Consider the following 26,743-nt stretch of genomic DNA (forward strand, 5'->3'; position numbering starts at 1 on the left):
TTAACAGGTGATGCCTTAAGCCCCTAATGTTTTTTTTTATTTCTTTTAATATTTGTAAGACTTGTAAGTTTTATAAGCAGTGGAAGTAGATTTTAAAAGTAGAAACCCTCTCTTCTTTGTCCCTTGTCCCTTTCCCTTTCCCTGTAGCACCCTTGTTTACACTTTCCTTAACCCTCTTACCCCATTCTATGCTCCCTGTATCAGCCCTACTCCTGAATCCAATAGAAATGTTTAGTCTTTTGTCAAGGCAAGGCCTAGACAGTTGACAGAACAGCATATCTGGGCCTAAACCACAGAATGAAGTCAAGAATTAGGTAACTATGTACCCTTTGTGCTCTGATGATGATGAAGATGGGATGAATGGAGGGTCCCGAAATGCACCCCAGACTCATTTTCAGGGGGTGGACCCCGGGGCGGTCCAGAGGAAAGGCCACAGGGTGGATACATCTGGGATTGGATGGATGATGTTATAAAATGTAACCTCTCGGGCACAGGGGTATGCGCGCGTCTTGTAACATCTACTGCCTTGGCAAATAAACCCTTTCTTATCTCACCCCTAATTAACTGCTCCGGAGATTTTTTCAGCACCTAAATCCCACAGCAACACAGGTCTTGTGAGAAGGGTCCAGCTCCTTCAGATCACGAGGTTTTTGTCAGCTCTTGTTTTCCTTTGCTGAAAGCTGGGTTTGGGCTCCCACAAGTTTTCTCTGCTTTCAAGTTTCACATTTTCACCAGGACATCAGTAAGTGTTGAAGGGTGATCAATCAATATTTCTACTTCTACTTGATAAACTGAGTGATTATGTATATGTTTTGTTATCACAGCCTAAAAACTGCATCTGAAAGTTTTCTTTGATAGAATTAGTTGGTTAACATTAGGACAACTAAATAATGCAAATAAACACGGCTGCAAAAAACCAAGGAAATAAATCCCCTCTGATGTGACTTATTTTCTCTCCTCATTTATAATTTTAAGATCTCTATTGTCATAATTTTTGGACAAGCAGCTGATTTTCACTTTATTTTCCATGCTGTAGATGTTCAGAACCTGATCATTATCACTGTTATTATTTCTGTATTATTATTATTTATTATTATTATTACAATTTAGTTATTTAACCTTTTTGGTTTTGCAATTTCAAAATAGCTTGTAGGCAATGTCACTGCTACCGACTCATTGACAACTTACATCTTCATACTTTGCCTTGTGACATCTCTTACAGTAAAAATATACTAATTCTAGTTTCATTCACAAGATCAGCAATCAGTTACAGTCTCCAGGGGAAAGAGTTCAGATACTCAGCTAGTCAAATACTGCCATCAGCACAAAGTTTAATTGTAGAAAAGGTGTTCTGTGGCTACCATGTTTAAGCCATCTTCAAACCATCTTCTTAAAAGAGTGACAATTTTGTTCTGTCTTGCAGATTATTTTATGTAGTGTACATTTACAGGGAAACTTCCTTTCTACCATCTTCACCTAATCCCACTCTTTGTCAAATACTGTCACAAAACTTAACCTTTTGTTATGAGTAACAGTGAATCACTTCTTCAAAACTCAATTTCAGTTCTCAAATTCACAGTCTGGCTGAGGAGATATAGCTGTCACACCTCTGTTATACATTCAGCCTCATAGCAGCTGAAATAAACAGCTTCGTAACTGCTGCTCCATTTTCATGTTAAGTTTGACAATTCACTCGTATATGAGAAAGTCTACAGGACATTTCGTGCATTCACTCCAAGTGTTTTCAGCAAATCAATGCACCATAAAATATGTGAAGTAGTTCTAAGCTTACTCTACTAGTCATTAACTTAATCAACTGCTGTTCAGACGCGACACAGATAGTATATAACACCAAATCTGTTCACTTAGATTGTCGATATTTGGCCTTATTTTTGGATCTTAATAGGACACTGGTCTGATTACGAGTAGATTTATTTGTATTGGTTAGTAAATGAAGTTGTTTTCCCCTTAACAAGAGAGTCAGTGGAATCACAGGTGACATTTTCATTATTTCATTTTCTAATTCCAAAAGCAACTGATGAAACCTTAATGAGGTGGATGTTTTCAAACTGTCATTAATCTCTGCCTAAAGTTCTTTAATAGGATTATTAGTCTGAGAAAACAACAACCCAACAGAACAACTGAAATCCTCCAAACTAACCAAATAAACACCCACTCCCTCAAGTAGACAATCAATTATCAATGTGTGGGCTTCCTTCATGAATTATATGAGGCACCCCTACTCTTTTCTAAACAAAATTTGAAGGACCTGGAGTAAATATTCCTTTAACAGAATAAATAAATGGATCTAAAGTGAGTGGATATCAGTTGGGAGGAAAGTCCGTGTTCGCCTATGTTTTATGTAGCTGTTTTAAAGGGAATGTCAATTAGGAATCGCACTGTAAAAGTGACATTTCATGCATTTCTGCAGCAATATATATGATGACAATAAAATTTCCAAGATGTAAAACTTGAGCTGTTTTGTGGAACTTGATGAAAGTCTGGTGTCAGATTGGGCGAGTCAGAGAGATAGATGAAGACTGCTATGCATTGTAAGTTTACATATGAGCATATTGCCTTACTGCATTTCCTATGTTCTGATGAATAACTCTAAATAATTTGCATAATGTATGTTCTGTTGCTTTTGATGCATTGAAAATACACAGTAGACACTGGTTTTAAACTTGCATGTAATGAGCTTACTACAGGGTTGAATTTGTTTGTTTATTTATTTTATTTATGTATTGTTTCTTTGAAAAAAATGACGTCAAAAGCTGATTGCTTCCAGCTATTGAATTTATAAAATATCACTTGTAGAAATGAACTTAAACAAGTGCTAAATTTTAAATCAAGATTGTGCATGTAAAATTTGTAAATATGAAAGTATAAGAGATGGTGATATCCTTTAAAAAAACTATTTTAAAAAATTGCAAGAATTTTTTTTTTCTTTACATGCCCATATCCATTTTAAAAGTTTCCTAATGGAGGTTTCTGTTGAGGATCTTATTAATTTGCTTACTTATATTTCTGAAAGGTGCACATTTTTCTGCATCAACTTTAAAAATTAATACAGCTGTACATAAGAAAAAATCAATGCTACATGTCAGCATACATATATTATTCCTGAGTTTATTGCAGAATGAAAGATATCTTGTACAGGTTTGTGCACTATTTGAAATCTGAAATCTTTCAAATACTTTGTAATCCAGACTACATTACCGTATGCAATATTTATACTGTGTTGAAATATGTCTTAGTTCTTTGGGTTTTTTTTTAGTCTAGCCAGTGAGTGTGACATTCCATTTAAAATCTAGGCCGTATTGACTTTTAGTTCTATTTGAGTTGTGATTATTTGTGGAAACTCACAAAGTTTTTTAGTCAAAATTGAGTAGATATTATGTTCTTTATAAAATTAACAAGCTGCATGATTTTTTGTTTGATCCATATAATAGTAAAACTGGATTTTGAATGTAAGTAAATCCATATGGTCATTTTTACAAGGCTAGACTTTGGTTACAAATATGACTTTAATATGCAATAAATTTTTATTTTCTTATAGTGGATTGTCTGGGGGAAGGTTGCAACCTTTTTTCTGTTGAAATCTGATATTTATTCCTAAAAGCATTATTTTTACCACATCCTCACAACTGTAAGATTAAGTGTTTTCAATATCCTTTCACAATTTTTTACTTTCTTTCCTTTTTTTTTTTTACTTCACTTTCCTGAAAGTAGTTAAATTTCCATTCATGATCTTTCAACTGTTGTCTGAGATCCTTGGGATCTGCTACCTGGACAAACAAAACCAAACTACAAAACCTCAAGGAAACAAATAAAACTCCCCACCTTTTATTCCTCTTCCATACATGTATTATTACCAACTCCAACTCAAAGTCACGCACTAGCCCAAATTCAAGAAAATGCTATATAATGAAGCAAAACCAAAAATAAAATCATCAATGTTAACTCTTGTGCAATCATGTCAGATCACTTTACCCTCTAGTGGCAAGAGATGCACCCTAGGTTGGGCTCTGCAGGTGTTTCAGTACAGCTGGATGATGGATAGCAGCAGCAGTGAGGTCCTATGTAACAGGCAGTACTGCAATACCACACCACCAGCATCTAGACAAAGGCTTTGATTTGCTCACCTCAGATGACACAAATATTTGAATTTTGTAGTATGCAACATTCTTCTTTCAACCTGACAGGAACTTGTATTTTATCTAGTAATAGAATTAGTTATGTCAGTGCTGTGACACCTAACCTCTAATTCTAGTGTGCAAAGTGTGATGACATTTTGTTCATTTGAATATGCAATAAATGCCACTGAGTCCAATGACTGTCAGTCAAGCGAATTACGAATGTTTACATGGTAAGCCATGAATGAATTCTTTAAAAATTATTCTTTTAGACTTGCAAGTCAAACATGTTTGACTTCAGATCCTCAAACATACAAATGATTTTTGTATACTTGTATACAGTTGCATAAAAATTGTAATTTTTCCATATCATGGACATACAAAACATTAGCTAGCTGCAGGGCATTAATTTGTTTGGAAGTGGTACTGGAATATTTACTGAAATCCCTGGTTAGCAAGCTTGTTCTTGGATGGCTTTGGAGTTCTGTTAACATGTAGACTAAGGAAAGGGAAGTAAAGTGGAAATCAGAGGGACCAAACCTTTAATTCTGAAGTAAGACTGAATATCTATTGGATCTAATCAGCAGAGTAAGCAAATATGGCCATTGGAGCTTGTGTGTCATCAGCTTAGCAGCATGGGATGCACTAGAGAGAAAGTGGCAGCTGCTGGAGCGTACCTGAGCTCCATATTTCCGGAGCAGAAGGTCCTTCTTAAAAGACAAGAAAAAACTCTAGTATCTCATGAGGCATAGAATACTACCAAAACTATATACAGGTGAAATAATGAAAAACTGAGAAAGCAAGAAAATCCCCAAACTTTTCTGAAGTTTCAGAAAGGTTTATTTTCACTCAAAAATCAAAACTCTTTCTTACAATACTTACAAATACGACTATGAAACTGCTCTTGGGAGCTAACCTATTCCTCCCCTCTTGTAGAGGTCCTCTGTTTGTGTTTAATAAAATGAAATGTGATCTTCCCTTCACTGCTTTTTAATAAATTCCTTTTAATAAATTGCCTGAAGATGTTCTGTGTCTGGTCTGCTGACCTGCCCCTCACTCTTGACATAGAAAATGGATTTAGCAACACCACTGAAGAATATTTTCAATCTGAAATAATGCTCAGGCTGCTACTGTCTGATCCAAATCCCACAGGGTACCATGCAATTCTTAGTTCCTCTTGGGTGAGCAGAACCTTCCATCTTTCGCTGTGAACAGCTCATTTAACACATTAGAAGGTATCATCTTGCCTTGTAAAGTTCAGGGGGGAAAAAAAATCCCAAGAAAAAAATTGAGGCGTTATTATAGCTCGAGGATGTACAGAAGAGACCATTGGGCTATTCATCTTGATCAGAAGAAGAGATGGTTCCAGGAAAAGACACTTAGAACAACTTTATCTTCTCCCTGTAACAGTATGAAAACAAGACAGGTATGATCTTGCAGCTCAGTCTGTAGCTCAGGAACAGAGAATGTTGTCCCTGGCTGTGTTACAGGCTTCCCCTGGGATCTTTTGCAGTCATTTCTGTCCAGACTGGTTACATACTTAAATCTTTTCCCATGAAGGAACATCTGTGAATCTGTGCTGCAGATTCTCAGGATCTGAGTTTCCTAATGTAAAATGTGAATTACAAAGTCTGTTTATTCTCTCCCACATTATAGTTTTCATCAGTATTAAAAGAAGATTCTGCTGTGACTGAGATCCACATAAATCTGCGTGTTGTGTGTTTGCATAGAGAGATAACTCTGTGGGGGAGAGAGGAAGAGACAAACAACTAATGTATTTGCATCGACTGGACAGGATGTTTTATCCTTGTCTTATCTTTCAATTTTTAAAGTGTGCATTAATTTAATTGTAATGTAAAACCTATTTTAACTTCTCAGGCTTTGCAAAGCTTAAGCATTTTAAGTTTATCACACCAACCTGAAGAGTCTTGACTTTTTCATTTTCCATTTTTCTTTTTCCATTTTTCTTTTTGTTTTTCCTCTTTTTCTTTTTTTCTTTTTTAATTTTTCCTTTTTTTTTTTTTTTAAACTTGCCATACTGTATCTTGATGGAATGGAGTTTGTTTTATCCATAGCAGCACTTATGGTGCTATGTTTTAGACTGGTGGCCAAAACAGTGTTGATAACACACTGAAGTTTTAGCTGATGCTGAACAACACTTGCACAGGTTTTCTGTTTGTCATTACACCCCCCTTCAGGCAAGAGGTTGGGAAAGGGCACAACTGACCAAGGAGATATTCTGTAGTATAAAACATCACTCTCAGTAGTAAAACTAAGAGGGATCCTTTCCAAGGTAGCCATTGCTTTGACGCTACCTGGCCATAGGTCTGCTGGTGAGAGATGGAGAGTCATTGGCTTTGCACCACCTGTTTCAATTGTGGGCAGTTTTTTCCCTTCACTTGCTAAACTAACTTTATCATGACCCATGAGCTTTTCTTGCTTTTACCCCTCCAATTCTCTTCCCCACACCACTGTCAGGAAAGTGAACAAGCAGCTAGTGGGTGCTTAGTTGCTGGCCGGGGTCAAACCATCACACTTGGTGTTTACCATTCAACTGCCTGACTCAAAGTTGTTTCAAATTCTCACAAGGATTTTCAGTTTCAGGACTCATGGAATTATCTTTATGTATATCACAAAAATCTGATGGGAAAATATTTAACTGTGGGTGGTGGTGGTTTTTGGGTTTTTTATAGTGTGGTATGAGTAATTTACAGTGGCTTACCTCAGGTCTAAATCACTGTAACATTGATTCCAATCTGGTGAACTAATTCTACCCAGGACTAGTTTTTTTAATTACTATTGGAACACGAACATCAATTTTACATGAATGTTTTCCAGAAAATATTTAAAATAAGCAAATAATTAAATCAGTACATGCAAATCTGGTCCCTCTAAATCCTTTAACAAAACCTACTATTTACTTTCTTAGAATGCATGTCTGAAGAAATTATGTTTAAAGTATGAATGAGTAAATATTGCTAAGCATTTTGTAGAGCTATGTTATTATTAGCATTCAGATCTGATGCTTAAAAATACATTCCTATTAGCATTCAGACCCAATCAACTTGTTAATAAGACTATAGGAAACAAAAAAAAGACCCAACAAGATAATACTCATCATATGACATTTAAGTGACTTATTTTTTGGTTTAGTATATCCAAGATGACTGAGAAGTAAAATCAACACAATGGGCCTATAGGTTCCATTGCTGAAAGTATGCATTAATTTGAAAACCTGAATTAAGATTTTAATATAGAACAACAGACAAAACACAGTTGGTTTTACTGAGATGAAATTTGTCTCATCTTCAGTATGAATGACTTAAACTTGGGAAGGGTGTATACTATAGTTATTCACATGTCTTTCTGAAAAAAATCAAGTTCCATCAAGCAAGGAGCTGAGATATAAACTACTCATAAGAAAGTTCTCAAATTTTAATTGAGATTCTTAGAATTTCTTTCAGTGTAATTTCTGTGTATTTGCATCTATACTGTTCCTGCTAGTTTAGACTGTTAAAGTTTATTCAGCCACACCTGTGTGAACTGTTTCTTTAATGAAATATAGAGCTTTGAAAAAGTCAGAAGGGAGTTATTAAAGTAGAATTAAAAGATAGATTTCACTCACTGTTTGCAAGTCAGAGGATTCATCTGCCAGACTTTTCTTTTTCTCTCTCTCCAGACTTTTGGCTTTTAATCCTTCAGAAAGATTATTTGATCAGAATCATATAAAAAAGTGTAAGCATTTATTCTAACAACACACTTGGAAAATGTATTAAAGCTCTTATCAAGCTGGCTAACTTATGGGAAAAATCCTTCTTCAATCCAATAAGGAATGAGTTTCATCACAGTTTAGTTCTATGATGAAGGCTGAAGAGAGCATAGAAAAATTACCAGGAGTCTTATGAGAAAATAAGGTAGCTGACTTGAAAAGATTTTAGGAAAAATAAATTTTAAATTTCCAATAACACAGAAAAAGTTTTAAGCTTTAAAACTAGTAGGTTAATGATACTCAGCTACCTATAAAAGCAATGAATTTTAAAATATAAGCAGCAAGAACAAAAAAACTTAAAAAGATCAAAAATGATCAGTGCTGTGATGAAAACACATGTAACATTAGAGGAGACAAAAATATATATAGTAAGCAATAAAATTAGAACAGGTTAGAAAGCAATCTAGGTTTAGTTTTTCTTTGTTTGAGTGGTTTTCTATGAAGACAAAATGTGAAAATATGTAGGGAAGATAGTCTAGACATGTAATTGGATAACAAGTTACTGTGCCACACTGCCATACTAAAACAGGTCAATGATCTAGCTACTCCAAAACACCATCTCAAACACTGATATGGACTGCAAACTGCAGAGATAGGATGCAATACAGCAAGGAACAATTAAGAAAAACACCATTGCTCAAAACATCATATCATCAATTTGGTGATTTCTACCATGACATGCAAATCTTTATGTTCTCTTAGATTTTTAAATGTACATAAATGTAACTGGGAAATGTTTGAAAAGGGACAGTGGATATGTATACCATTCACTAATACAGGCTAAAATGCTGGAATCTTGGTTACAGTAATTTATAACTGAAGGGACATTTTTAAGTCACTCATAATATAAAGGAGTAAGACTCATAAGTGATACACCTATAGCCCGAAATTTAAACATGACCTTAAATTTTAAGAAGTACTTTTACATTTTTGTAGTTGTGACAGGTTAAAATCACATAAAGACCATTTTTTCTTCTCTTTGAGGTGCTAAATGTTTTTGAATATAAAACCTTCAAAAATAGTTTTAACAAAAGTAGTATTGTCTTTGGAAAAATTTGAAAAGGAATCAATTAGTCTGTCAACTGAAAAGACAAAAACAATGTAAGAAAACGTAAAGATACAGGATGTCAAAACACATTTTATGATTTACCTGAAGGCAGATAAACATGCAAAAAATAAATCACATGTATTGGAAAGTAAACACCCTAGTAAAATGCTTGTCCTATACCTCTGATACTCTTTTTTTTCTTATAAAGTTCAAGAAATAAATTGCTTCTTTGATATCAATACATACATAAGTCTCTAAAGAAATGAATTAAATCACTGACCAGTCTAAGGTTTTAACATCAAACTTTTACATCTCTAATTGGATTTTCCAGTTTAAAGTTCTGCATGGAGACCAGGGGAATAAGAAAATGTATCCCTGTTACAAGAGAAAAGAAATAACGTACCTAGTAGACTGGAGAAACTTGGAACCTTAAAAGAGTAACCCACTTAAGAGAGCCAAGATCAGTGTCTGCATATGTCGTTTGCCATACTATTGACTGTCTTTATTGCAAATTTTCTCAGTGTTTCACTGATGAACTGGTACATAGCAAGGTCCATGCCAGACTGTCTCCCTTCTCTTCACTCCATTTGGGACTTAGTCAACTCCAGAAAATAATAGCTAGATGTGCCATTAACCTGCAAGTAATGGCTGTTGATTAAAATCTGTTTTGTTTGAGGGAATAGGATAAAGAATGGTTTTTGTTCCAAATTCAGCCTCAATAATATTAGTTCTTATTTAAGACCATTTTTATGTAGGCTTCTGGGTCTGTCTTCTACTCCAGTACCAAATCAGGCAGCTATCATCGTCATGCTTCTGAAAAGAGTTCCTGCCATATATTAAATATATTTTTTTATAATATGGAGATAAAATGCCAGTGAATGGACTAAAATAGGATTGACCTGAAAATATGAAACAAACTTTTTAAGAGAGAAATTATTCCTTTTTTTTCCCCCAGAGCAAAAATCTGAAAGTTCACGTGGAGAAGAACTTTAAAACATACTGGCTTTGAATTGTATTTCAAACTAAAGTTTTGTGTTTTTTTAAGCTGACATTTCTGAGCTAAATGCTTGTGGTAATCATGTTACAAATTATCTCATGTCTCTGCAACACTAACATAATATAAATGAAGGAAGTGGTAAAGCTGATCTTTATCCAGTCATTATGCAAATTTACAATCGAAATAGGAATTTTAATGTTTAAATATTAAATAAGTTGTTTAAAAAATAAAACATTTCTTCTGATTATTTTTAAATTAGTTAGCAGTCTTTTCTTTTTGAATTCTAAAGATATTAAGATATTAGTACCACATGTGATGTCACTTTCAGCCAGGCGATTCTGAGTAGAAATTGCCTCAGAAACATCCATTATAATTTGCATTATACTTAGATTCTTCACTATAAGTAGTATTTCTCATACTTAAAGTTATGGAAAATCAAGTTAAGGAAAGAAACAAAGCTACTTCTGAATCTGGTGTGAACTCAAAGTTCAGATACAAATTTGGAAAAAGTTCAGGCTCGTATTCACGTAAATCATGGTTCTGTGAAGGAGTTTATGTTTTGCAAACTTCAAATATCGCTATTACAGGTAAATAACATAAATTCCACAATGGAATGAGACCATAATTATCAGTAAGACATTCCTGGGATGTTTATTAAGGAAACTTCCCTGTCCAACCATCCAGGAGCCACTGACAGTCACACTCCCACCACCTGAGGTGGGACTGAGGCCCCTTGGCAGCTTCACAGCGCATGCTCACACAATCAGATCAGGTTTCCTTACCTGCTCGACCCCAGGCTTACCATAGCAGAGTCTCAGATGCTCAGATCCTCAAAATAATTTAATCCTGGTGCAGTAATGAAACAACAAAAAAATAGCCCGAGCTGGGTGCTCCATGCACTTTTCCTGCAGAAAGTTGATACTTCCTGGCCTCTTACCCGGGGCTCCCACCATCCAGAGCTCAGCCTGCAGCTCTGCAGCTCCACAGCTCCACACTGAGCTACCTGCACCATATGTATTCCTCAACAGGTTTTTGTTCCGTCTGAAGTGGTATCAGAATACAGTCTTTTTCAAGTTAATATTTGATCTGGAGATAAAGTAAGATGGTACCAAATTTTATATGGAAAACCCCTCAGAACTCAGAGAGTTTAAGTTTCCAGTGGTACCCTTTGAGTCAGATCTAGTAGCAGCTTTCAGAGATCTCTAATACGATTTGAGATTCCCTAGATTATCCCAAGTGGCCTACTACTGAAGTGGATCATGCATAGGTTTTATGTCGTATTTGTCAACTTACAGATATCTTGGATACCCCAGGGCTTCTCAGAGGTCACTAACATCCCCGGATGTTTTTGCATCCGGGGAACTAAGATGGTCTGTATTGCTTTTCTCTCTCTAGTCAGTTTTGAAAGAGGAAGTAAAAGACATTTGAGCAATAAGCAACTGTAGGAATCTAGAAGGCTTTTACCACCACTCTTTTTCCTTTCAGTTCAGACTTTACTCAATACACCTATGTTAAAAATCTTGTTTAAGGGGAAAGAGGAAAACATAACTTCTGTATAAAAAAAAAACTTTATTGTTAGTCTAGTGGTTATTTTAGCAATCTAATACAGGAAGTATTACTAGTTCAGGTCAAATTATTACAGAAAAGGAAATAATGCTTCTCTACAGAAAAAATGTCTCAGTGATAGCAATGATACAGTTAAAACAGTTTCAGACACAGCTTTCATGCTTTTTCTGGTGTTATCCCTTCTCCTGCTCCTCTGAGTCCTAGGATTGATTTCATTCTAGTGCTGGTGTGGGGTGAATTGTCAGCAGCAGGAATCTTTCACAAGGAAAAATATTGTTGATGTTAATGTTGAGGTTTTCTTCTTCTTCTCTCTAGGATTAACTAAGAATAATTTTAATATGTTTGCCAAAATGATTTTATAACTTTCTTCGTTGGTCTACAACTGCATCTAATATCTGAATATAATATCTGTGATAGCTTTTAGGTATGTTAGATACTCATTCTTTCTTCTCTGTTACCCCTAAAATCAATTTTGTCCCACTCCAGACATGCAGTTCTGTAACTGTACATGGTGAACTATTTACAGTTATGAGGTCTGCACTGCCTTTCTGTATTCCAGCCTTTATCATCCCACTCTTGTGTTTTTCTCTGCTGCATCCCCACTTCTCAAAGATTCTGCTATCAGACCAGGTCTGCATTTTTTACATTGTTATCTTAGATCCATTACCATCTCATTCTGCATAGAAAAAAACTATTTGTCACTACTATATCTATAAAACTTTGATTGCATCATAAAATGATAAGGAAAAAAAATTAGCCACAGCCACCTGATCAAAAGAATAATTGTTCTTACAGCAAAACCAAATAAAACAAAGTTGCAGGTGGGTCAAGAAAAGTTCAGAAAAAGGAATCCTGACAAACCGCCACCCTAAGACCTTGCAAGCTTATTGCAAAGCCTGTGGCCTTTAGCAGTTCTGGATATATTGTATCATAGGTTACAGGATTACAGTACTTGCAGAGAAGGAAGTATTATCTCATATGTTGCATTAATATTAGATGCATGAAATTTAATCTAGTACAAATAAAATTCAAATTTTAATTTATTTCCTTTTAAAATACAGGAATGAATTTGTCATTTATGAATGGACCTGAAACCATCCTTAAAGAGAAACATATATCCAGACTATGGAACTTAAAGCACCTGACCTGTTTTCTGAATCTGGAAAGTGGAAAAACAAGTGAGACTGCTGCTATCCCAGGCTGAGTCTACCACCAGAACAAGGGAGACCTTGAAATGGCTACTGCAGATGCCTTCTGGTTTTCTTTGGTTGGTTGGTTTGGTTGATTGATTGGTTTCCTCAGATGTGTGTATCTGGCAGGTTGTGAATCCAGTCTGTATAGCTTATTTGAATCTAAGCATGGTTATATTTTTTAAGTTTATGTAGATTAAGTTAAGTAATGATGCCATGGTATGAGGTTAGAATATGGCTCAAAGTAATGGTTTTCTTATTTCTGATGTATATAAAAAGCTTTCACATAAAAAGTGTATGTTGTAGTTTGTTTTTTTTTCTTCTAATGTATGTCATTTATTGGGAAATTTTGTGGTGTTTTTTCAATGTATTTTTTGATGCCTTAAGCAACAAACAGAAAACAGTACTGTGTTAAGACTACTGAATCTGGTATGGTGGATGTTGGACAACTCAGGAGCAATTTCTTTATTGAATTTCCCCTGAATTGTCTCAGGGTAAATGGCTTAGTGGATGTGGGATAAATCTGTCGAAGCTCACTGCTATGAAAGGACAGCAGGCATGGGTTTGTGTTATTCTTGTCTACCTTTTTAATCCTCTTGTCACAAGTAAGCAACAAAAGAAGTGCGTATTGAGCATTCCATTAACAGAAGGAATTCTGGCAAAACCTTGTGTAAACGTGTCAGAAGACAGATGACATTGTATCTCCAAATTTTTCCAGTTCTACCTATAATACAAAACCTGAAGAAGACTTCAGAAAAGGCTTACGATCATTACCTTTTGACTCTATTTAAGTTAATATATAAAGGCAGGCCAGGGATTAATCCCTGGGCCTGAAATCATCTGGAAAATAGATGTTATAAACCTGTATTGACCAAATAGATTTTTCTTGGAGAGATTTAGCTGGAGCAAACCAACTGAGATATAGATCAAAATAACAACTGAACAGAGTGAACAACAGCACTTCATGTACTGCATGATTGTATGCCATGGACTGTTTTTTGTCCCTAAGCCTGAGTAACATGGCATGAGTTATAGACACCGACCTAACACTCCCACCCTCCCAAACAGGTTTGCCATAATGCATTGCCTATCGCAAAGAGTCCTTAGCACATGTGAATGACCAAATCATGGTCAACCACTGTTGTAGAGTGGTGGTTGGCATAAACTTAATGATGAGATGTGCTTTCCTAACACTTCAACACTGTGGGCTTAACAATTGTGTGCATATACCCATGATATATCCATTTTAAGTTTCCTGGCATCAGTATAGCTTTGCAGATTTTATGCTCAAGATTTCTCCTTCCCCCTTTTTCATTTAGTAATATAGATATACAGAGAGCCATGCAATATTTACCTGATTGCTTTTTGTTGAATTTTTTGTAGCTTGGCCTAAAGCATTCATGGTATCCTTACAAAAAATACAAAATGACATACTGTTGCATATGACAGTCAAATTTTTTTTACTGACCTAGCAGATTGTAAGACTGAGCATCTGGATGCATATTAAATCAGAAAATATGGTTAGAATCTGCCTTCTAGAAGGGATCACAGCTCAACCCTATGCCCTAAACAGAGCCCAAGTTTACAGATAAACAATACAGAAAGTAATCGTGCTTTAGACTCACACATGACTCACAGAATGACAAGCTTTCTGTATTTAATCTTTGCTTAACATAGAAAAGTTTTCAATAGTGTGATTATAACCGCAGCATCCAGCAACCCTGAGCAGAATATTCATTTGCTTGAAATGGATGACTGATGATGCCGTTGTGGCCTCTCCCCTTTCATAGATGTTTGTCTGCATCGTAAAGGCACCATGTGGCTTTTCAGACATCTGGTAACAGCTGATCATATTCAGGACAAGGACAGCAGGACTTCTGTTTGTCCAGATTGCAACACAGCACTAATACAATGAGGAATCTTGAATTTTACTTGACTCTATTGAGTATTATAAGCTTCCTCCTTTCAGAGGCATTCAAGTATTAAATAAAAACCAGAGCCCATTTATGAATACATTGTTCCAATTCTGTATATGCTGTAAAATTAAAGAGCTATTACACCAGTAACTGATTATCAAGAATGACTGCAGCCAACTGTAAGGGAACACGCAAAACTGTATTCACCATTTGTTAAGTAATTTAAAAAATAATAATAAAATAAAACAAGTGTCAAAACAAGTCTAAGGGTGAATAGAAGGACAAATTTCCATGGATTTTGTTGATAGATTTTGTTTACTGCTCTGGGGCACATTCTTACAAAATGTGCTATACAGAAAAAAAGAATTAAACCAAGCTAGAATGGCTCAGGGGCCTCCCAGGGCTTTTAAAGCAATGTTTTAAAATTGTATCTGGAAAGGGTAGCTTGGGATTCAGCATACACCTGTAGGCTGTGGCAAATTTAAGCCTAATAGCTCTAAAACAATGTAAGTAAGCTAGTGCAGATAATGAATCTGCCTTCTGAACATGTGTTAGCAACAGATTTTCTAATGCATAGATAACAGAAATATATATGTAAGGTTAATAAAAAGAATAAAATTAAGAGACTGAATATAACTATTACCAACATATCAGACGACATTAAGTACCATCTGTCTGTTCAAGAGCAAAACATTTTCTGGTTGTTGTATTGCTTATGCATGGAGAGTTAGGGCTAAAAGTTTCATAGCATTTAAAAAAATAAGACGCTGCTCCTCCACTCCTCCCAAGTATTTTTCTCACAAACCTAAAACAAATTGCAGTGTTTTAATAAACTGGAACTCTGTAATCACTGTAAGAACCTCTGTTTTAGTGCCCAGTCTTAAATAAATTTAAAATTCTATTATTGATTTCTACACATTCGACTACAAAATGGAGATATAAGTATTGCATGTGATATATATGTATAAAAGACTAGAAAACTAGTTTTGTTCATTACAAAATCACAAGGTTGAATTTCAAATGAGGTATGTTTTCACTAAGTACTAAACTGTATTTGTGTGAAAACGAGTCATCCTCTGAATCCTAAGTAACTTTGGGAGTTAATCCTCTCAGATTCAAGTTTAAACAGTTCTAACCTTTTTCTATTAGTACAGAGAATTCTACTGAAACAGTTTGGGTCTGGGTTTTGTTGTGTTATTTTTTTTTTTAATTTACACATAGGTATAGAAAATTACAGTTATTGAGTGCGCAAGTGATTCAGGGACTAGTCCAATCCTCAGTTAAGCCAATGAAAGTTTTGCCATAGCTTTTAGTAGTGCAGGATCAGGGATATTGCATTTAGTGTGCAATGGGAATTAAAGTGTGGTCTTAGCATTTCCATACAGGCTCCAACTGTGAAAGTCATTGTGCTGGATCACAGTATCCTTTAGGTCCCCTTAAATCCTTTGAATAAAATGTACATTCATCTTTGCTGACCAGTAATTCTACATAAGACACTAAGAGTAGAACTGGATCTTAGTTAAAAAAGTCACTACTGAAATAAGCTTTTCTCTATTTCTGATGGTTTTAACTAAAAGAAAGAAAGCCTTTGCTACCTGCTCTCAAAATTACTTTTAGTCATATGATGCTGTATTCAATTGTCAGACTGTTCATGCAAAAACTGAAACTTATTGAAATACCTAAACTGCATATATCACTAGGGTAAAATAACCACCTGTTGTACAATGGCATTCTGTTTTAACTACAATGAGCTAAGGATATCAGCAGGGTAAAAGTTGTAAGGATATGTACCATTTTCCATTAATCAGGTGGAATTGCCAAAAAGATTAGACAGTTTTTTGGGCATACAAGCCCTACCTGCAAACCTTGCCTTGTCCTTGTTATAAAGAATAATTCATCCTAAAGGGTTTCAAAAATACATATAGAGATACAAAGATATTATCTTAGTGTCTAAGAGGTTACTAAATTTTTTTATCCTTTTGAGACCCCCAATATCCTTGTTCTTTTTCTCATGCTGCATAGACATTAATATCAATAATGTATTCTGTCCAAGTACTTGTCTGCTTGATACTAATTTTTTTTCTTAAAGGTAATTGAGCTAAATAAGAAAAGAATAAAAAGGATTAGTCCACTATCAAAGAAATATCTTAGGAATATTATAGGAAATATTTTGGAATGTTACACATTAATAATGTCCAGAGGTTGTTAGGTTCCTTTTTGAAAATAATTCCTACTACCTCAAATAAATCCAAATCATAAGAATAAATATGGAAAATAAACAGTAATATTTCTCAGACTTTTAATGTCCTCTCTTGCCCAGTCTCAACAATATCAATCTAACTGTAAAGTTTTAACATGAGATGAAAAACGAAGACTGTTTTGCAGATATGAAGAAATATTTTCCAGAAATAAAATTGCAACTAATTTCATTTTCTCCATGGTAGTAAAGCATTTTTTTACTATACTGTATTTTGAATATAAAATACAGAAATTTATAGGAGATGATCCTTGACCTTCAATTTTTTTGTTTTTATTTTATTTAATTTTGAGTAGACATGAGAAGCAAGAGATTAGAAGGGAATCAAGTAATACAATGAAGTCTCTCACCTGAGTTCATAAGACCACAACAACTGTGACAATGTACTACATATTGCATTGTAATATACCTGTATTGTCTCCAAGTCCAGGACTGGACCTTTAAATAGTTGCTATCTCACTATCCAGTAAAAAACTGTGTGTATAATGTGCATATAAACCCCATATATATATATATGGGCAAACAAGGTTATATGTGATTTTATTTAAGCTCATTTACCCTGAATTTGGGATTAGGATAGAATAAGAAAGGTTTTGAAATGCACTATATAATTTGCATGTGTCTCATAAATTAATGGAGAGCTATTTAAGAGTGGTTTATACATCTTAAATATTTTAGCGAAACAGGTTTTCGTTTTTTATCCCCCATCTGTTAAACTAGGTTATAGGAGCCACAGTTTCTGTTAACCCAGATGTCCATAGCTCAGAAGGACTCATAAAGTTTCCGATAATGTGCTAAAACAGTGACTATTTGCACTAAAAATCAAGTCTTTAATGCAAGGACAATTGTATTGCTTCATAAATATGCACCATACATAAATGCATTTAATGTATTGATGGAGTAAAATCTGGGTTTTTTGCATCATAACTAAACATACATTAATAATTTTATATGGGAGTATATATGTATTTATAAATCTGTGTCTATGTGTATCTGTATGTGTTTGTAAACTTCTGTAAACATATGTATATATATGTAAGAAGTTTATAAATATCTAGATTCCTACACCTATACATACATAATACATTTCAAATATTTAAATATTCTAGACCTACAGTGAACATGATCTTTCAAAATAGCCTAGATTGCTCTGTGGTTAGTATAAAAATAGTTGTCGTTCTTGATCTATTATGTACTGAAGCAGTGTCCATAACTTGCACACTCAAAAAAAAACCAGTACTGACACCCTTATTAGTAGTCTTATAAAAAAAATACTTGTTCAAAAAGAATTACAAACTGAATCTAGCCTGCGTAACCTTAGGCCACTGAGACATGAGCCTGGGGCACTTACCTGTCATGTATCCCTTTACACCTCTAAATCTCCACAGTATCAGACCATCTGCACCCGTAATCAGATGGCCAGACTTTAGAGCAATACACCTTGTTTGTAAAGGGCAATTCTAATTTACAACCAACTCTATTTTGGGAGGTACTTTGGGAGCAAACCTCTGATGCTTTCAGATCAGCCATCTGTCTCCGCTGTTGCCAAGTTACCTCTAGGTTATGCTCTTTCCCCTCCTCAGCATATTATCCTGTCTATTGCACATTCACATAGAGGGAATATCAAGAGAAAGAGCATTTTTGCAGTTATGACAAGCAAAAATAGTCCTACAGTATATGTTTAGGTACTCTTCTGAGCAGATATGGTTTTAACAATGGGATGAGGCAGCTTTAGGAACTTTCAGATGTGGTATTTGCTATTTCTTGTAGCCCAAATTTTCAAGGGGAGAGGGAAGAGGCAGTGTTACAAGTACAGACCCTTTGCACAGTCTAAAAGCATCTACAATACCCACTTAGGTCTGCACTGTGGCATTTCTGAGGACTGGATCATCCCTATGAGTCACTGGGCTACTCTGTTTAAACATATCACATTGCCTGCAAGCAGCTCTCCAGAATAAATCATCTTTCTCGCTTTGCAAGTTGCCCCTACATTCACCTCTTGAAGAATGGTCTACCAGAGAAGTTTCATGCCAGTTTTACCCACCTGCAAAGTTCCTTATCCTAAAGATAAACTCTGTTTACAGCAAGCTAGTTGGTGCACAAAAGTGTAGTCATTAGGCAAACCCAGCACTTTGGAACACACATGTGCTTCCTTAAAGTTGTTCACCTGTAAAGTACCCAAGCTCAGGTGCACCCTGTTTGCTGTCCATGCTGCCTTTATGTGTGCTGATATGATGCAGAAGTGCAGCAAATTTTGAACAGATAGCACAGGCTAAATTAGTTTCTGGAAGAAGACGAAGTGGGATCAAGAATTCAGTAAAACTCTAAATAGCATGACATATCACTGCTCTAAGCACATACCCTATCCATAAGTGATAGCATCCACAAGCACAGGAATATCTACTGCACTAGAAAGGATGTTAGCACTCACATTTCTGGAAAAAAAAAAACCAACAAACCAGGAACACAGTAGTAAATATAGAGGTTTAGGGAAAAGATGGCTAGATTAAGTATTTTGGTATTTGTAAAGAGGCATGAAATAATTTTTGCTGCCTTCCTTCAGCAGATTGATAGACCATGACTGTTGTAAAAGGAGCTCCAACACAGTTCACACAACTGTGATGAAAGTCTACAGAGAAATACAGTTAGCAAATTTCCTGTTTGCTAAATTCACATTTGTATCAGCTGCATGAGGTAACAACCTTAGAAAAAAAAATTTGAAAAATACCTTTAAGAACAGCTACAGTGGGTAGATTTAGCAGTCTGAATACTATTGATAGAATGTTGTAAAAATAGAAGTCGGTATAGTCATGTCAGCTCTGGGAATATCTAACACTTTGTTTAAACAGGCATTAAATCTCTGTAGACAAATTCTGTGAAATGGTACTGGGGCAATATAAAATTTGCTTTGAATAAAACATTACACGTGTTTTTGAGGAAATAACTAAATATTTATAGATATATTATTATTCACTATATACTTGAAATATTCAGATGAGCTTGGTTTTACTTCACATAATCCCTACATCATCCATCAGTTTCAAATGCTGTCTTCTTTACTATAGTGTCAAGGTGTGCTGAAAAGAGTAACATCTGGATTGCTCTGTTAAGATCAGTCTTACATCATTGTCTTGAGAAATCTACCTAGTCCTGGCATGACTCATGAATTCATGCCCTTTATATCAACATTGCTACTTGGATTATGGGTGTGACTTTCTGTGGTGGTTCACTATCCTCCCCCCCCAATGACGTTGTTATAGAAATATAACTACCAGCGAAGACAAAATTGTTGTTGATAGAGCTTACTTTTGGATAAGGAAATAGATGTTCATTCCAGGAACAATTGTACGTCTAGATGAAGCTACAAGATTTGCTACCCCCCTCCTAGGTTACAGCTACTACCTTCGTAGAACCTCATGTGTATTAATACTGCTCTGTTTCTGTCTAAATGAAATGGATTCACAAAGAGCCATCATTTAAATGTTTCAATCGTGTGGATAGATAACTCAGACACACTTCCAGTGTTGAGAGATGTCACCAACCATCATTTCTCAACCAGACTTAATATAGAACTGCTAAAATGTTCCCAAAGCTTAGTAAAAATCAGCCAAGTGAATTCAAAACTTGTATTTTAAATGCTTGAGCTGACCCGACCAGCCAAGGAATACTTCTTCATTATTGTCACCATCTGAAGTTAAAATACCTCTTACTCTCCATGACAAAGTTTCAATTTCTTTAACAAGAGTTAATGAAAACAGGGGGTTCTTTTGTTCCTTTTTTTAATGTTGAAAATAATTGTAAAAGAATGGAAACTTTTTTTTCCCCATCATTAGTTTCTTTGTTAAACATTCCCGGAAAAATTGAGAAGATGATATATTTTCAGAATAAGAGTAGAGAAAATCAGTTTGTTGTTGTTGTTTTGGTTTTGGTTTTGAGAAATATAGATGCAATTCATGTCTCATGCTATTTTTGAATGCCACAATTTAATCCTCTGAAGTGATTAGGAAGTCAATAACTAAGCGATCCTAGGTATGGGGTAGAAAACTGGAATACTTTATTGAATACGTGAGCACAATTTAAGGGCCTTGGAGGTTGGACATGTTAATGAGGAGGATGAGGGGAATTACACAAGTTTTTACTACAGTTACCCAATAGGTTAATATTTCCCTCAGCCAAGATTATGTGGGGAGGAAGAGGATTAAAAGGTTTAGACATGGTCTGATTCAATCATCTCGAGGTCCTTTCTTATTTTTCTGCAGGAGCCAGGCTAATCCATAAATTTGAACTTAAACAGCTCTTGTGAGGAGGGTCCAGTCCTTCAGGTCACTGCATTCTTCTCAGCCCCTGTTTTCCAAGGTTTATGGCACAAACCCATCTAGTTCCTTTCTGCAGATATTATATTTTGGGATCCAACAGAAGTGTCTTTCTTTTTGGTAGCAGTGAATCAGTTGAGTCAGAAAGGAGACTTCTGTAACCTTTGTCACTTCTAGCGTCACATTCTGTTTAAATCTTTCTGAAGTGCTTAAACACTTAGATTAATTTTCTACCATTTTCAGGAAGCTCAAATTAGAAGTGCCAAAATATTTTGATACAAGTTGTTCTTTGGCTTAAAAGGATTTTGACTTAAAATTGCTACTGGCATTTTAGCTTAAAAAGGATTTTGGCTTAAAATTGCTACTGGCAAAGTAGAAAACATCTGAAAATCTACAATTTCAGTAGTCGGAGGTTTGGAAATTAAGGCACTTCAGATAAATTTTGTATCAGTATTTAACTTGTAATATTTTTATAACCTTGAAAATAATGTTTTCTGTTTGTCTCTTTCTTTTTTTAAATTTGCTCCTTATTTCGTTACACAAATGCTCTACTATACAAGAGCACACTGACCAATATGCATTGCACCTTCAAGTACCATAAATAAATTAGTAATCCATATGCAAAAGGTGACACAAAATACCAGGTATTATAATCTTCTATGATAAATAATGACTGTACAAGTGTTTGTCCCTGAATCATAAGCTCTTGCTGTCATATTCTATATTGAAAAAGTTGGAAAGTTTCAGTTTATGAGAAGCAATGGCATATGTCTGAGAACATATATCCTTTATCTTTTGAATTACTAATTAGGATTTTTTTTTTCCCATGATATGCAATTTTGCCAAACCTTAGGGTTCTTAAGCAATGAGTCATCACCCTGAAATGTTTAGATTAGTTCTAGCTTCAGATACCTAAAATATTGAATGGAGGAATATAATTTACCTTCATTTAGGCGAACCTTTATTAACATAATTATCAAGTTTTTCCCTCTAACACTAGAACATAAGTTCTCTATAATTTTTAAGAGACTGCTGAGATACATTACTTTTGTGAAGCTGTAAATACACACAAAAAAGAATCTACTTCATTCTGGATGCTGACCAGGCTGGGATCTGAAACATAAAGAACCCACTGTAGACCTCCCCTCTTGCTTCCTGAGTAAAAACAACAGGAATCATCCACATGCATTAGATCAAGGAAATAAAAAAAACAGTTAACTTTACATGGTGGGCACTGAACTCAGACTTACAGGCATCTCTCTGATTAAAGAAGGAGGAGCTAACAGCCTTCACAGGCATAGGCTGAATTGCTCATTGACTTAAGCCAACAATGTGAGAAGCTGAATGCTTTATCTTACTAACAGCTATAGGTCGGTTTGTTGCTTGCATCTATAGCTTTCATCATTTTCAGCAACTTTCTTCTATTCCCTGGAAAAGCCAAGATTTTATTTCTCTTACATGCTATGCATACTAGTTTAGTAATACAGACTGAGCCCCTCCTGAACACATGCAACCCACAATTTTCAGAGTTTTGTAGCTTAGCTGTGTTCCACAGAGCTTTCTAAGAGATAGTAAAAAGGGCTATTCCGAAGAGCAGGACAAGCATGCTGCCAAAATTAAAATTGTTTCCCCAAGGTATGGACAAGCTTCAGCTTTCTGCCAAATGACTGTATGATTAACACAAAGCAAGCAATGTATTTTTTCTCTAGACTCATTCTGAAATTTATCCTTTTCTGTCTGTCAAAGCACAAACCCAAACAGCTGAAAATAGCGTAAGACAGACATGCAAAAAATGCATAAGAAAAAAAGATTTCAATGTTTGGCCAAATTTTATAGAAAGTCCTAAAAATAAAGATTTGCAAAATCTCACTATAATAAATATCAAATCTCAGATAATATGGGTACGGATAGTTCCGTCATCCCTCTCCTTCCCATGAAAATTTGAATTTTAGTGGGATCATTTTCTTTTACATTTTCTTTCTCTAAAATATTAGAACATTTCTTTAGGGAAAGGAGGAAGGCAAGGAAGAAATAGGAAACTGAAAAATATATTATTTTTTGCGTTATTACACATAATAGAAGAAGGCAGCATATTATGACAAATTTTAATCTCATCATAGCCATGTTCTCATGTAGAAGTGTCCATCCTTGCAAGATAATCTGTACAATCAAAATTTTGGAAAAAGGAAGTAAATGTCCCTGAAAATCTGTACATAATATTTGTCATAGAATCATGAAATTGGTTTCACTTAGAAGGAACCTTAAAGATCATCTAGTTCCAACCCTCCTGCTATGGGCAATGACACCTGTCACTAGACCAGGTTGCTCAGAGCCCCATTCAGCCTGGCCTTGAATGCTTCCAGGTATGGGGCATCCACAATTTCTTTTGGCAACCTGTTCCAGTTCCCCTTCACTCTCACAGTAAAGAATTTCTTCTGAATACCTAATTTAAATCTATAATTTTTCAGATTAGAGCCATTCTCCCTTGTCCTGTCACTTTATGCTCTTGTAAGTAGTCCCTCTTCATCTCTCCTGTAGGCTCTGCTCAGGTACTGGAAGGCCACAATTAGGTCACCTTGAAGCCTTCTCTTTTCCGTGTTGAACAAACTCAATTCTCTCAGCCTTTCCTCATAGGAGAGATGCTTCAATCCTCTAATCATCTTGGGGGCTGTCCTCTGGACTCACTCCAACAGGTTGATGTCCTTTTCATGCTGGGGACCCCAGAGCTGGACACAGTACTCAAAGTTTATGCTTAAGCTGAATTTTCTTTGTATACTTCATCTAATACTAACAAAATATTGCAAAGAAAATGTGACTCATTTTCATGAAAGAATGACTGTTTCATTTGAAATGATAAATTAAAAAGTTAACAACCCCTGATTTAGGGGAATAAATCTCTGATTCATTAAAAAAAACTCAAAAAAACCCGGAGAAATAAAAAGAGATAACAAAAAGAAATAAAATAGAAACTAAAAAAAAAAACAAAACCAAAACAACAACAACAAGAAGAAACTCCTGCTGTTATCAAGGAAGTAACAAAATAAAACAGATTGAAAATATTTAGAGTTTGTAAAAAATATGCTTTCATCTATTCTTTTCTGATTTATTTCCCATAAGATGTGTTCAGGTATAATACAATTTTTGCTATTTTTTTAATAAATCAGATCTATCAATTCATGTCAACTCTGATTTACCAAAGCTCACAAACTTTTCAGGTGTGAACCTAATGACTATGTTATTATCAGTAAAATAAATAGAACTGGGACACAGATTTAAACCCTGGACATTTCTTCACTCTTTAATAGTGAGCTCTAGCCTCTGGCATTGTTTCAGCTTGTGTGAACTAGCACTCTTCCAGGTAATGTTTAGGCCACTGATGGTTCCCAGCAGGCAGGATAGAAAAAGTCACTATATTCTGGAGTTGTGATGTGCCAGTAGTCCTTAATGCTGGGGAATGAACCTGTTTTATTTGATAATATAAACTTATTCATTGAAACTCTGGATGCTCGCAGTAACCCTGTCTCTAGTACTTTACCACCCTGCACATAAATCTAAAAGCAAACTAGTTTTTATTTCTAACCCTACCAGAAATACTGTGGAGGTCATAATTTTTACTGAACATTCATGTCCTTATGGGTCCTTAGCTTTCCTATATGCAGTTTTCCTGGTACTTAAGGAACAAAGAACCAAGAAGAAGTCATAAACATAACATTTACCATAATCCACTCATACCTTTTCCACACAGGAGCCTCAGGCAGTCTCTGTTTATGAGTGCCTAGTGGTAAACTACCCATCTAATTGCACAGTGGTGCCCCAGTGTAACTCTAGGGCCTCCAGAAAAACCATCTGAAGCAGCTGTGGCCTTCAATCATGCCCAGGTTCTTGGTTCTCATCTTGTGGTTTGATTTAAAAGGAAGTCTCAGAGCTGAGAGCTGACAGAGTGTTCTCTTGAAAGAATCAATTGGATCTATCCAAAGTTCTCAGTATTTAATAGGGCATATAAAAAACCTCTAAAATTGATCATTAAAGCTTACCAAAATAATTAATTTTTCAATTTACTACTGACAACATCAAAAGAATGAAGAGTGGGGTTGTGGTACGTTTGAAAGGTGATATTTAGTGGGTATAATAATAACTTAAAACCCCTACTTAAAGGGCAATAACTTTCCTTCATGACCTTATTTTTGACTAATTTTCAGACAAATTAGCATCTGACATTCCTTGAACAAAAGAAGGCAATATAGGCAAGAGTAGTCTGTTCTGAAATAGTTGCAAATGTGTAATATTTGGAAATTAGTAATGACTTAACTTTGTCTACATCTATCAATCAATAATATATTTAAAGAAGTCTTACTTTAGAGTATGGATATAGAAGTGTAATACACGTGGTACAGTATTTTTCTGTTTGATTGCCATATTTTTAATCTATATCTTTGGGAAAAAAATATCTTTAACATCAGTCAGGACTATAACTTTACAAGCTGTAAAAAAACCCCCACATCATAGTCAATTTATTCCTAGAAGAGTCATCACAAAAAACAAACAAGGCTTTTTTTAAATGTTTTCCCTCCTGTCTTTCTGCTGCCAGCTGACTCTACAGGTATTACATATATTGTTTTCATTTCTTTACATTGTAAACCCCCTGAGAGTTTATAAAACATTTCCATGTTTCTTGTGATTTGGCAAACTCAGTAAATGGTACAAATATATTAAGTTTGCTCATCCCTAGTAGAACTATTAGGGAATAAGAAACAATGACCCCTACAAGAAGCCAGAATTCAACAGGGATGTAAAATACATTGATCATAGTAAAAGAAATCTATCAGAAGAAAATAATACAGTACCCAACTCTTTCAAGTCTCAAGGTAGCTGTCTAGGCAGTTGAAACAACCATAGCTACTTTTAGAATTCTTGTTTGAATATATATTTAAACACACTTTGTGACAGAACTTTTTTTCTATTGAACAGTATGAGTTGTAACAAAGTTTTTTCCAAATATTTGCTAGTGACTAGACAAATCCATCTCATTTGTGAAATGAACTTTGGAATTATCCTAGTCTCTACATGGGGAATATAGATTTAGGAAAATATTCTCATAATATATAGGCCTGAAGTTGCATAAAATTAGGTAAAATGGACTTGGTCTATAACAGCACTTTGTCTTTTTCCAGATGAGGCTGAAGAGATAAAAATCAACACTGACAACTTCTTTTCATTTTTTTCCCTAATGTGTAGCAGAGTAAATAGCCATTACCATGGTATAAAAACAGATCACTCCCTACAGTATATATAGATTCTTTAATTACATGTTACTTTGTTCTGTGCTTATTTCTACATGGAAGAATTTGCTATATCTGAAAAAAACCATTTAAAATTTATCACAACATTTTCTTCCCTACAGTACTCTTCTATTAAAAAATAATACTGACAAGATTTTCATATAACCCTGTGACCAATAATTCTTTCTGTATTCTTAGACCTTTAAAGGTATCTATGTAGAAGAAAACAACTGTGGGTATGTAGGGGATTATTAGATGGCTGAATCTCGGTC

Source organism: Corapipo altera, unplaced genomic scaffold (assembly GCF_003945725.1).
Source record: "Corapipo altera isolate COAL_440 unplaced genomic scaffold, ASM394572v1 0, whole genome shotgun sequence".
Taxonomy (NCBI): domain Eukaryota; kingdom Metazoa; phylum Chordata; class Aves; order Passeriformes; family Pipridae; genus Corapipo; species Corapipo altera.